The 14043-nt window shown below is 43.9% G+C and overlaps 1 long non-coding RNA gene across 1 annotated transcript in view; it reads right to left on the bottom strand.

Moving 5' to 3' along the window:
* Nucleotides 1-8086: 8086 nt before the first annotated feature.
* LOC118162947 overlaps nucleotides 8087-14043 on the bottom strand; it is a 12533-nt gene continuing 6576 nt past the window's right edge. The window contains exons 3-4 of the long non-coding RNA XR_004748729.1: nucleotides 9626-9754; nucleotides 8087-9053 (exon numbers count right to left, since the gene is read on the bottom strand). This is a non-coding gene — a long non-coding RNA (uncharacterized LOC118162947). The remainder of the gene's footprint in view (nucleotides 9054-9625; nucleotides 9755-14043) is intronic.

The raw sequence follows: 14043 nt of genomic DNA on the forward strand, positions 1-14043 counted from the left end.
GAGGATGACACTGCTTATACACAGCATTTAGTTTTCAGCAAAGTCCTTCTGGTTGCCCAGCTTTGAAGCTGTGTGAAAGGAGCCCTGAGTGGCCCTGCTTGCACAGGAGCCATGGGAGCAGGGAACACCATCCCTGGTGGGTACTTGGCCTCCTGCTGCAAAGGGATCCATGCTTGCCATTTACTCCCCGTTAGGAGGAGGATCTGCCCAGCCCAGGTACACACAACCTGTAGTACAGAGAGCTCTGGGCTTGCTCATGCTTTAGCAACACTCCTCCAACTCGCTCACCTCAGCATACAGGTATATTTGGTGTAATAGGTACTCCAGCCACAAACTCACTCCCCTTACCTTGCCTTGGGGATATACTGGAGCACGCAGTCTGAGCCGTACCTGCCTGCAGTCAGCACCAGGCACAGCACGGCTTCAGGGGTGGGGAGGAAAACATGGGGAGGTATGTCTGAAAGCCATCACTGACTATGTTTAACACCACCTCAGAACAGAAAAACAAGAACTGAGGTAGTGAAAACCATGGGAAGCTTTGACCCCTCCTCCTGAAGAAGCAGCTCAGCACTGCCTGAAATTTGCTCTCTCTTTCATTCCTAGAGAAGTGCTCACAGACTCCAAAGCCCATCTGCTTATTTTCACAACTGCATTAACTACTCCAACAAGAACATGCTATTCCCTCCACACAAACCTTGCCTCATTTATGGCCTTATATCCATCACAGCAACAACACTATTACTACCAGAACTGGTCATTTGATTGCGAATTCAGTAAAGACTGCACTTAGGGAAACAAATTAATGGAAGTTCTTGAAACATGAGTACCTTAAACTCTAGGAAAGTTCAAGCCTCAGGCCCTTCTGCAGACCTTCACTACCACATCACGACAACATCGCCAAGAAAAGTAAATACAGAAGAAGATACCTAAGGAATAAAAAAAAGCTCATTTAGGATCCATCAGCAACAGCCTTCCACATCCCTCAGATTTCCCTGAGGGATGCTTCCCCTGGCCAAGACCCTCTCTGCTGTGCAGGGCTGGAGTGCACGGCGGAGGCGTCACCTGGCCAGGACCCAGTCCTCAGTCAAGACTTGGGGCACTTACAGCTCTGGCCACAGCTGTCCCCACAGCTCTGCTGCTCCAGGGGAAGCTCTGGTTTTCAGGCAAGTGATATTTTGGCAGCAAGTTGGAACTGCATGCAGAAAGCAACTGTTTTGCACTGTTGCTTAAGCAGATACTGAAAATGCAGTTTCTTCCCTCAGTAAAAACATTTCAAGAACAAAACTGCTGTAGCCCCACTGTGAAACTGACACGGCTAAGATTCTCCACACAGAACTGGGTTAATAACTGTATGAAACTTTAGTTTGCATAAGCACATGATGCTGTTGGGGCCATTCTGTACATCAAGGTGTGATCAGACCAGAATAACTACAGACTATCCAGCAGCAGATAATGATTTATATGTTGCTGTTCATGGGCACTGAAATAAATGCTGAGACTTTACTCCAACAAGCTTTGGCTTCTACATATTTAGAATTTAGATCCCAACATACAAAAATAATTAATCTAGTGGGATTCTTTTATATATTTATTTATTTATTTATTTTGCCTGAATGTGTTTTCTGTTCATTGCCTGAATAGAAATAAACCTTTTGTTTGAAAAAAGAGGCATATTCCAAAAACATACAGGTCACAATTCTACTGCTTCATCTAGGACCGTAACACTATATACACTGTTTCCATTTCTTTTCACTGTGTCCTTTCTTCTTTTCTGCCAGTCTTCACACTCACAAATCAAATGGCCTATAAAAGCATTACAGCTGCTGATTGACTAAGAATTATGCACAGCAACTAGTTTCCTAAATTACCATACATCTTTGATACTTTTCATTTCCACCCAGCTGTCCATCACGCAGGCTTACTTTTGGGGCAAGCAATATCTTTTATACCCGTACAGAACCAAGACAAACAGAGGCTCAAGGCAGGTGGATTCACAAGGCTCTGCTGCAACACAAATAGCTAACAGCAAAAAACCCTACCAGCTTTCGCTTACAACAACTGAGTATGTCAGACTAACAACTGTCAAACAGTGTCTTCAACCAGGGAAGAAAAAATAAAAAATAAAAAAAATAAAAAAAAAAAAGCTATTTATTTATTAATCTAAGATGCAACTGAGAGAAAAACTTTGAAGAATGGTGTTAAATGACTCTCACAGAACAAACATCCTGCACCAGAAAATTAGGTGCAGCCTGGAAGTTTCCTACTAAGTACTTTGCTGTACCAGCAAAGCCACCACACTTGACACAACAGGAAAAAAAGCAGACAAAACTACTAAGATGTCTCCTGCATCCAGCTCTGACAAACTGTCACAGGGGAGGAGGTCAGGTCATCCTGTAGCAGATAGTGTGCCAATCATTTCTATTAAATTCCGGTGGAAAAACTTATCATCTGGGGAAAAAAAAAAAAAAAAAAAAAAAAAAAAAAAAAAAAAAGTTTCCTTCAGCTATTGTTTCCTTGCCAAAGATCGTTCCTGCAACAAAAAGGATGTGGAAGAGGAAAGAAAGAAAGGAGACTGGGTGAATAATGCTCCGTGACTAATAGCCGTGGTCTGACCAGTCTGAAACAGCTTCAAGTACCCATGACCTTTTGAAGAGCCACAAGTTAGACGCTAACAAAAACGCATAACGCAAGCTCTCACACCCCCTTCCTTTTATCAAATGGGCGTCAGGATGAATAAGCTGACAAAAACAACATGGAAGTAATCTGCTGAGTAATTCCACTAATATTCCACCGTGGGTTGGCTCTGAGAGTTTGAAGCACACAGCTACGGAGGCACTGTGCTGACTCTGTTGCAGATGACAACTTCTCATTAATCACACACAAACACTACGTGTTGTTCCACAGCTTACACAAATGTTCTCCGGGAACAGTACTCAAGCCATTAGCAAATCGACGAGCCCTCCCATATATCTCATTACATGATTTCCCTGAGAGGACGTGAAAGCTTTCACCCGACTGCTCCACGCATCCCACTCCCTGTTATCAGCCTACAGGACTTCACTCAGCACATGCGTTCCCACACTCTTGAAAGGTCTTCAGTATGAGTTCTGCTTTCAGGAGGTGGCATACTAGTTAACTGTTCGGGGATTGTTTCCTACATCTCTTCTCTCAATCAACTCAGATCTACCCGAGGCTGCAATATCATTAGATCAAGCTTGGCAAAAACAGATAATAGTAGTAAAAATAACAATAATAATACCGTCTGACTCATATGTTAGTACTTTTCATCAGTAGATCTTAAAAAAGGTCACTAATGCTGTACAGAAGGGTCACTATTACCCTTTGGACCTTTGGGTGCTTAGCACCTTTCTCATTGTTGGACCACAGAGACATATTCCTCTAAAGCAATGCATACTAATCCTCAGCAAACTCAGATGAAGTTATTCCTGCAAACAGTATTTTAAAGTCGCCAATAGACAAAAATCCATTGTATAGTTACATAACTATTGAAAGGGAGTTAATAATTTATAGGACAGCTTACTGCTTCAGTCTTTTTCAAGTCACAGAATATATTCATCCTTCTAAGTTTCACATGTTTTTATTCCAAAATCACTGATAGCAGACTGTGTTTGACCTATTAACATCTAGATTAGATCAGAATTACACAGTATATTGTTTTATTTCCTGAGTAGACAAGTACACAATTCTGGTTCAAATCCTGAAATTCACTGAAATGTTTCTTGAATCAACAAATGTCAGAAAGCAGTATAATCCACTCTATAAAGAAGAAAGAAAAAATTACTGCAGTGGTTACATTTCAAATACATATTGCCAAATTCTCAAATGATTGCACAGCCAGAAAAAATACACACCATTAACTATAATGAGTTATCTGATAACTCAATAAAGCTTACTGGAAAGTGCTCAAAACTCCCAACTAAATCATCTGCTAGCTGTAGAAATCAAATCACATTTACTTAGATGCCTAAATATTGTTTAGCCAGCACTCAAACTAAGAACATTAGTCTACCCTGGGTCAAAGGTTTGGGCTAAAGCAAGAGCTGTGGTGTGATGGCCATCCAAACCTTTGGGGAAAGTCTGGTAGTGCATTCAAAGTCCATAACTAGCACATGCTTATAGAAGACAGAACCCTAAAAGCCAGATATGACAGCTTAAATATAAGGGAAATTCCAATTCAAATTTCAAACCACCCCTATCTAGGGGGAAAATTATTTAAACTTGCAAACAAAACTCATAACCCTAAAACTGAGAAAATGCCCTATGTGAACTCAACACAGATCCAGAACTGATTATAAAGCAATAAAGCAGAACTGTGAAGTACAGCCTGAGCAGTGAATACCAGAAGCCAAGACCACTCTTGCTCTGAGGAAAGCTCAAGCACCAAACATACCTGTGGTGACAGTACAACAAACTGAGGGGACCCTCTCAATTGCAGACAAGAAGCCATGGATGAGAACAAAAGACAGATGGAGAAATAAATGTCTTGGGGAAGCTCTGACAATTTCAGAGACGAGAGGTGACAGGGAAGATTCTGAAGAGTGAAGTAAACAGAGTGGAAGTCACAAACAGGAGAGCTGACAGCCAGAAACTATTCGGATTTTAAATGAGCTCAGTGGACAGAGAAGGGGAAAGATCATTGAACTGTTACCCATGAATGACAAGGATGGAAGTGGAGCACTGCGAGGAAGAAGACATCCAGCATATTTGGCAGCAATAGCTTTAGGAGGGTCTTGAATGGGGACATGGAGGCAACTGATGCTGCTTAGTCTCTGACACGTATCAAAGAGGGAAATGGGGATAAGTGGAAAAGCATCCAACCTAGGAGGAGAATTGAAGAAGAAAGAAGCACCAGAAAATTCAGCACAGACAAGAGAAGAAAAACCCTTCAGCATGTGCAGAATTGCTGATGAAGTGTTTACTGATGAGCAGTAAGAGAATCTCATCATGTCAGCTCAGCGAGCTGGGAAAAGCACCTCACAGCTGAAAAGGGGCAGAAACAGTCCCTCAGACAAAGGCAGCAAAAATGCAAAGGGAGCATTCTGGAGAGAGCATTTTTAATACAGTGAGGGGGAAGCGGAAGAAGAGGAATGTTACAGCAGAATGGAGGATATGGATCCAATTCCTTTTTCTTGACCTGCAAAAAATATGTTTCCTCTTCCATCTACCGAAAGAAAAAGATCACCTTTCAAGTTTAAAATTAAGCCTCTAAATTTTTGGAAAGGACATCAGGGATCTAAGGGATAAGAGGTCCTAGAAAAACTTGTAGCTAAAAATCTTCCTAACTCCACAGAAGAGGTCTCAGCAAATGTCGATTTAAAAAAGACCGGTTTCCACTTCACAGAGGAAGAGCAAGAAGGAACCCTTCAGTGGCCATTAGCTCCAGCATGACAATGCCAAAAAATTGTTTGAGAAGTGCATAAAGATTCCCCTGCTCTGCAGCTGTGAGGCCACTGGGCCTGCACCTATTTGATAGAGGATGCTACTGTTACTGGGTTTTAACAATTCTTAGCTCCACTTACCTGGGGAAGGGCAGGAAGTTTTCAAAACCATCAATGACCCAGGAAGGGCAGGCAGGGAGGAATAAAAGAGCTCTGGTTTCTCTGACAAAAATGCCTAAGCATTAGTAGCTATATCAGCAAACGTGGCTCAGACTACTTCGCCAGAAACGTCCATTGGCATCCAACGAGGTAAGGCATCTATGCACACGACCATGCTAATGCCCAAGCTGATGCACCTAAACACACCGCACGAGCTGCACTGAGCTGTTGCAGTTAATAAAAGCATTTTCTCTGGATATAAGCCTGCTGGCCTCCCATAGCAGCCCATGCTCACCAATGGGCAGGAGCCACCTCTATCCTGATCCAGCAGGCCCTGCTCCTGAGCAGCCCAGAGGGCTTGCTGGACACTGTGACACCACATGCTGTACCCTCCTCCTCACCATGGATGAACCACACTATGCTGAGCTAGGGAGAGCAGATACTTTCTCCCATATAATGGAGTCTCTCAGCCTTACACAAATTAAGCATCCTGTAAGAGGAGCACTGGAAAAAGCAAGGTGGGTTGTATTGTATTAATGTCACTTAATGGTAACTGTCAATGATCATGATGGAATAAATATGGAAAGGAAATTGCTGTAATTGATTGACAGTCTGGAAGCTTCCACATACTATATAATGAGAGAGACCTGTGAGAAGCTGCTGCGGTAGAGGCTATTAATGCAAATCATATGCACCATACCTGCTCTCTGAATTATGCAATGCCATGTGAATGTCTAATTCATTTCACCAGGCTTGTCTCTATCCAGAAAGAATATTCCACTGACATGCTGATTAGTATATTATGAGAGTTTTAGAAGTTCAGTGGTAGAGTGGGTGCCATTGCAGTGTTATTAATTTAGTTCAGAACAAAACAAACAGGTCTGTGCAGCCATCAAAATCACTACATAAGTCTACAAGATAAGTTTGTCATGGCTGATGGGAATTTGCAGGAAGGCCTTGTGATATGCAGTAGGAGTTAATGAATAGATAAGGAGGGTATCGCTTTTCTAGGAAACAGTCGTTGAGGACTTGAGAATTGAAGACAAGGAAAAACACTTGATATAGCTCCATGATATTGTGCATTGCTTCCCAAAGAACATTGTGATAACAAGTGGACAGGACATTTAAAGGGAATTTAGAAAATTTGGTTGGCATATTCATATTGCAACAGTGCCACAGACACACACATAGGAAGATGATGTCTGTCCCAAGCTTTCTGTGCTAATGCCATCATATTTTGCCTCTAAAAAAATATAGTCAGATCAAATATTGTTTAAATCAATGATGACAATGATTTTGAAGGAATAATCATGGCCCCTGGGGAGCACTTGTCCTTCATGCAAAGCCATAACACAATTAGCACCACAGCATCTGTTAAGGGGAAGCACAGATCTGGACCACAGGAGACCTCACACAGTTTCAGATTAAGCCTGGGGATGTGAAGAAAGCTCGCATAAAGCCTCCTGTGCCTGCACTGGCTATGTCTCCCTCATTTCCACAAAAGTAAAAATCATTCAACTCTAACAAGAAGCTGAGAGAAGGCACTGCAAATGTATACAGCATTCCTCACTGCTTTCTCAAAATAGCTATTTTACAGGTTTGAAACCTAAATAATACACCTGAACATTAGCCCTGTGTCATTCACTATCTAAAATGAACACTTAGAGCAACCATTTTGCCTCAACATCACTTGCATTAAAGGGTCATGGGCTTGCCACGTCTAAAAAGGGGCAGAGGACCCACCAATGTGGTTACTGAAGAGAAAAATGCCTGAAGAACTGTCTTGTCTCAAGATTAATTTTGCTCTTCTCTCATTGTACTAACAGAGACCTAGCCCTGTGAGACACCTCATCCTTTTCTGCCTGCCCAGCACCCTGTGGGACATGGGAAGGCCTCACGCAGGGCAGCCACATGAACATATGGCCCCAGGGCAAGGCCAGGCCTTCCAGGTGAACCAGCATTGAAGGCACCTGTTTTGACTCATGTAGGAGAAGGAAAAGCAAGCTTCTCTCCTCACAGATCACAAGAGGCCCCAAGGCACCTCCATGCCTTGCGTGCAGAAAACATGGGTAGATTCCATGCAATAGATTTTCAGGATCCTCTCCAATAATCTGTACAGGACCTACACTTTTCATCAGTTTGCCTGCAAATAGCACTTGCACAAAAGCAAAGGTTTATCATTAAGATTTCATAGAGTTATTACTTGCGTGGTGATTATACAAAACAGCCCCATTACATTCTAGGCTTTATGGCACCTAGATACGCTTAGGGACAAATGCTGAGAGCAGAGCCAAAAGGATCTTGAAAATAAATTGAATGAGGCAGTGCTTGATATTTGGCAAGTCAGCACTGTGGAAGCAGAGATCCACGTGTCATTGTAATGTTACTCGTGTGGGGGGAAAGCTGCTGAAAGCTCCACTGGACTCAGGTATCATTACTTTATTAGACAGAGACCCACATTCCCAAAAGGCCAAATAAATAAATAAATAAAATAAAATAAAATAAAAAATAATAATAAAAAACACCAACAGCCCCTCTGTAGGGTACAATGATTCCAGAGGAGGGAGATGCAGAGCTGTAAGCTCCAGAGAAATCACCATTTCCTGGCAGATACACAACTCCCAAGGGGGCAGCAGGCACCCCAGGACTTGTGGACTCCCAGAGGTACTGGGAACACCTACAGGGATGCAATGCATTTTGCTGTCTGTCCCCCCCCCCCCCCGTTTTTTTTTTTTTGCACAGCCCCACCTCTGAGGCTACTTTAGGAAGGCAAGGAGTCAGGATGGTTTAATCAGGCTTGCCTTGTTAGCGAAAATAACACTCCCTGTGACATTTTGAGGTTGTGAATTCACACTACAGAAATCCATTAATGTTTCTTGGGATAGGGGCTGAATTTGTCTGGGAGGGATGCACAGTGCAGCAGGCTGGTGAGGAGCTGGGGCAGGGATGGGGAGGGGCTCTGCAAGAAGCAGAGGAGGCTTTTTCAGCCCTGGAGGAAATATTTGCCACCCAGGGGCCAACACTCTCAGATTTTTGCAGAGATTGATGTATTCAACATGCAGAAACACTCTGAGGGAATAATATTTTGCATGAGTTCAGCTTCCAAGATTTCACTATTTTACTTGCAGAACAGCTCGGTTCTCTCTGTGCTCATTCAGCAGGAAGTTTACTTTTGGGCAGGACAGGCCAGAAACACAAAATCTCGGTCCAGATTTCATTGCTCCCAAAAGCACAGGCGCACAAGGACTGGGACTGCTGTACCGCCAGTAGCCAGCTGTGCACGAACTCCACTCTGGCACCCCGCAGGGCAGGCGCAGCTTCTGCAGGAAAGCCGATCCTATACCTTGAACACCACTCTGCACAGCCCGGTAATGAAAGAGGACGGTATTAACATTCCAATCAAAACATCCAGGAGGAGGAAAAGGAGAACTGGTCCTTCCAGTGTCAACTCCAATTAGTGGGAAATAGAAGCCACAGACGAGAAATAGGAAGCATCTGTATGTGAAAGCATGTTTAGCTTTGAAGCTGGTGTGGGAATATTGGCTTAGTCCTTACTTTCCCCAAGTGTTATGTCATCTCATGTGTAATGTTGACACTTACAAGGATTACTTATTAAATAATTCCTTTACAAACAACAGGGAATAATTCTGGCCTTTGATATAGACAGATTACGATCTCAGATGCTACTATAGAGATCTTATATTCATCTGAACAGGCTAAACACATTAAGAATCAGGGAAGAAAAATATATGAATGCAGAATATGGAAAGTAAATCATGGAACAGGAAAATCAAAATAGCCATGCTGAGCCACAGATTTTACTACCTGAGAAAGGGAAATTACTAAGATTAAATCAGCCCACATCAGTCATTTTAGTAAAAAATGTGTTCCATGCCAACCTGGGTGGAAGGCCTTAATTCTTTTGTCTTGACTTTTATATATTTATATAATTTTAAGTAGTATCCCATTTTGGGAATGCAAGAAAAAAGGAGGGTTTAAGAATAGCCTGCAGATGTCTAATTAACCTGACACTGCCCTCCGGTCAGGCACAGTCAGCTCCCAATTACCTGCAGGTGCTTTAGCCAGGTTGTGGATGGAGCCTGGCACAGCACAGAAGTTCCCAGGCCAGCTCTGTAGGGGTGCAGCGCTGCACGTACACTGCTCTCCTGCTCCTCCTAGTCCTGGAGCAGTTCAGCCTGTCTCAAAGTGCACAGAGACGCAGATAATAAGCTTTGCTGGTACCTGCACCAGCTCTCCATGGAACTGTCCTGAATACCACCACTCTGCTGCAGCACCAGGCACTGCTCTGCCTGGAGCCCCCAGACCCGATGCTATGGTCCAGGCAAGCTCTTCTTCGTGGGGCTGCAGCAAGGCTCTGTAACATGTAACAGCAGGCTTGGAGACCTTTCTGCCTCAAGTCCTAAGAGGGCAGATGCAAGGGGCACAGACTTTTTTTTTTAAGCTATTTTTTCACTAGGACTTATTTTTTTCCAAACCAACCCCATCTGAGCATCTGCAGTAACATGGATGTGGGGGAAATGACTTCTTCAGAAAAAAAAAAAAAAATGCTGAACCAAAAAAGCAACAGCGTTAATTTAATTTGCTTCCTCGAACTGCAAGTCCTTGTACGTGCTTAAAGCAAATGAGGCATTAAGGCTGTGAAAATGCACGGAGGCCCCTGCAGCAGCACTTCCTTCAGCAGAATGAGAATGGGAAGGCCTTTTCACAGCATCCCATTGTCCCCGCCAGCAGCTAGGTGTTCGGCCCTGGAGCTCCAGCTAGCAGCACAGTATGGGGTTACCCAGGGCAATGAGCGACAAACAATTTAAAACTTTTCCATAAATCTGAAAAACAAAGAGGCTTTTTATCTCTGTGCTGAACGAAGTAAACGAGCAGAGCCTGCATCCCCAGAGCCCACTGCTCTCCGGCCTGATCAGAGCAATCAGGCTGATGGCCTGACAGCAGACCTGCAGCAGACAGCCAGCTTCTTGAGCAGGAAGATTGCTTCAGAAACCCTCCCCGTGCCTTGTCACGAGAGGGGACGCCCATCCCCTGAACCCCTCTGTCCTTCCTGCTGGTGGAAGCAGGCTGTTGCTTCTGCTGCTCCTCACACCACCAAGAGGCACGGAAACCTCAGCCTCCTCTGTGCTCACAGCAACACAACAAAGGCAGAGCAGGGCCTACCATGAGCCTCTTCCTGAGCTTTACAGAGAAGCTCATGCTCTTTATTGAGAGAAATCGAGCCAGAAACACTTTAAAAAAAAAAAAAAAAAAAAAGCAATTGGAAAAGCAAAGTGAGGAGAACTTTTTCCAACCTAGAGTGGCACAGAGCAGAGAATAAGGATTGAAATGACTGAAAGCCTGCAGAACGTTTTATAAAACAGTTATTTTTCCCCCCTAACAATGGTACTCTGTCCCTGACATGAATCAAAAATGTCACAAGGCAGTTTGGTGAGGCCGCGTGTGAATGCTGGGTATTGAGCTGCAGCAGCTGCAGGCAGACTTTGTGGTTAACCCTGTGAGACTTTCACTGCTACAGCTGGCTTCGATTCTGTCGCTGCGTCCAAGCAGCCGCTGCTTCCCACTGCGCCGCTGCTAAATATAATCACAGCCCTATCAGCGCCGGCATTTCCTCCGCGAGCATCACAGGACCAGCTCAACGGTAAAGGCGTCGAGTTAGGCAATATCTGTATGTATCCCTGCACCACAGTGAAGCCTTCTCTCCAGTGGCAGTACTAGGAGGTCCTTTGGCATTCTCCTGTCATCCGAAACATTAAGGTTACCCACTCACATGTTTATTGCTGTGGTATCCAGCTCTACAATACACTTCTTTCCTAGAACTATCAGCATAAATGATGCTCTCAGCTTGTGCAACACCAACAGCAGAGGCCAACAATGCAGTAAAGTTCAGCTATTTTATCTCTCAATTGTCGTGAAAATTTCTGCAGCTCTTCAAGCTTTCGGTAGAAGCCTACATTATTTTCAGGTTGGCTCTTATAAATTTGTCTTCCTCACAATTTTTATTCCCCACAGAAGAAAAAAAAAAAAAAAAAAAAAAAAAAAAAGGAAAACAGAGCCAGAAGGAGAGGTGCACAATTCTCAAGAAACACAAGCCTGATTTTACATGAAAAGTGTTAGTTGGAGAAAAAAGAAAAAAGAAAAAAAAAAAAAGGAAAAAAAAAAAAGCTTTTAAAAAGTTTTGCTTTCTGATCCATGACTAGTTTCAACCATTGCATCTTTCCCAAGACAGCCTTTTGAACAGAGATCTTGACTGGTATCTTTAAACCAATTCAGTATTGCTGTAGTGACTCTGAAGTAGTGCACAAACAAAATTGAATTGGCTTTAAATTCTAATCAAAGCAACTTAGGCTAGTGCAGTAAGTTGCATACACTTCTGTGCACCCATGCAACTCCTTGCATACTGATTAGTCTCATCACAAAATATTGGACCAGTGTGCTCCTGAACGAGACTCTAGTGGAAAAATAAAATAAAATAAAATAAAACTGAAAATCTTGCATCTCAGTGGATTTATATGCACACAGAAATTTACATATTTGGTCAAGTTCTATGCATTTGCATCAATGTAAGCCCACAGCCAGGTTAACTGAGTAGAATATCGTTCACTGTTGCAGAAGTGATTTAAAACTATCATCCTCCTTCAAAGCTCTGTCTTTCTCACCTGTGATACGCACAGGAAATTTTTCCAGGGCCCTACTTTGTTGTTTTTTGTTTTTTTTTTTTTTTTTAATATATATAACTTTCCTTACACGGCAGGCTTTGCTTTCCTAGAAGGAAGGCTTCAGCCCTAACCAGTATCTGGTAGCTTTTTGCCACTGCATGTGTGACCACTCTGTCCCAGCTTTATTTCCCTGCTGAGGCCATCCCCCCCACCGAGCCCCCTGAAGCACATCCCTCTTTCCTGCAACCCAGCCCTACGGGCAGTATTGTCTTCCCAGCACAAATATGCAATGGATATCTGCAAGATCAAGCCACTGGAAGATGCATATCAACTTAAAAACACAAGGCCTTTCAGATGTGGCCTCTCAAAACAAGCAAATGTGCATTAGCAGCAGCAGCCACCCCATTTTTTTTCCCAGAATTTTTAAAAACAGAGGCAAGGGGAGGAAAAAAAAAAAAAAAAAAAAAAAGGCAAATTCCAATGCCATCAAGTTGCTTGTGTGCTCTGTGTGGGATGGCGTGGCAGTCAGGAAAGCTCCTGCTTCTCTCCTTCACCCCAGGCCTCTGCTCCACCTGACAGTGTTTTAGCCTGGAGCATACCTAAGGGCTACAGCACAAGCTGCCCAGGAGGAGAACAGAAACATATAGGCTCAGTCGCATCATTAGGACACAATTTGTGCTAATCCCCCAAATTCTGTGGGAGAATGTGAGCACCTAGGAAATAGCCTCGCTTTGAAGAGGAGAATTCAGGACTGGATTTAGACCACCTGTCATCCTTTTTCCTTTATTTAATCCCTACCCCATCCCTCAGCCCCATTTTCTTTACACTATGAAAAAAATTAAAAACTCTTCTTCCCTAATTCTAATGCAAGCCTCCTGACAGCCAGCAGGACTGTTTTAATTAGTCTTGGCAAAGCATGTCCATTTTTAATAATTCAAGGAGAAAAATAAAAACAGAGAGATGGAAGAAGGATGAGGAATTAGAAAAAGAGGAACTTTGGGCTGTACACAAGTGGCCAAAAGGTGCAGCCCGGTGCCACTGTAAAACACAGATCTGCCCGTGCCAAAACAATCCTGTGGTGCTCGCCGTGAGGCTCTAGCCTGGGGCCTGCAGATAAAATCAGGAAGAGAGGAACAGATAGGAGCAGAAGAGCAGAAAGCTCTCACTGCAGTGATGGGCTGGAGCTCAGGGGGAGCTCACCAGGGGTTCGCTCAGGGGCTCGCCCTGACCTCCCCAAACCCCCACCTGTCCCATACCCCCATGCAAAGCCTGGAACGCCACTGGCGAGCAGGGTTTCGAGCTGCAGGAGATCCTGCCTTTTGCACAGGAAGCAGAACCCAACTATGTCCAGGCTGCAAGACTCCCACAGCACCTTCTGAGGAGGAGGGTGTTTAGCCTTTTACTCGGGCCAAAATCCTCTCTGATTAATTACAGCCCAAGCACACCTGCCTCCCCCACTCCTCAAGGGGAGGAGAACCCTGGCCCTGCCTTTCCCAGCAGCTACCACCCACCACCCTGCCCATCCCAGAGGGTGGAGGTGACCAACCCATGTCACCTCCTCAGCAAAGAAAACACCTGTAACCACCCAGCAGCTTCACAGTTACTCACAATGCTCATCAGTGCACCTGAAAGTTATCAGCCATGAAATGGGAAAGGTCCCAGAAGTGAGAAGGGAACACAGGATGGCTGGGCAGTACTGTCCCACCCAAGTGTTAGCATTAGCCCTCTCCTGCCCCCCAGGGCAGGGCTATCTTGGTAGCATCTGGGAGAAAAAAAAAAAAAAAAAAAAAAAAAAAAAAAAAAAA

The sequence above is a fragment of the Oxyura jamaicensis genome, chromosome 2 (genome assembly GCF_011077185.1).
Source record: "Oxyura jamaicensis isolate SHBP4307 breed ruddy duck chromosome 2, BPBGC_Ojam_1.0, whole genome shotgun sequence".
In the NCBI taxonomy this organism is placed as follows: domain Eukaryota; kingdom Metazoa; phylum Chordata; class Aves; order Anseriformes; family Anatidae; genus Oxyura; species Oxyura jamaicensis.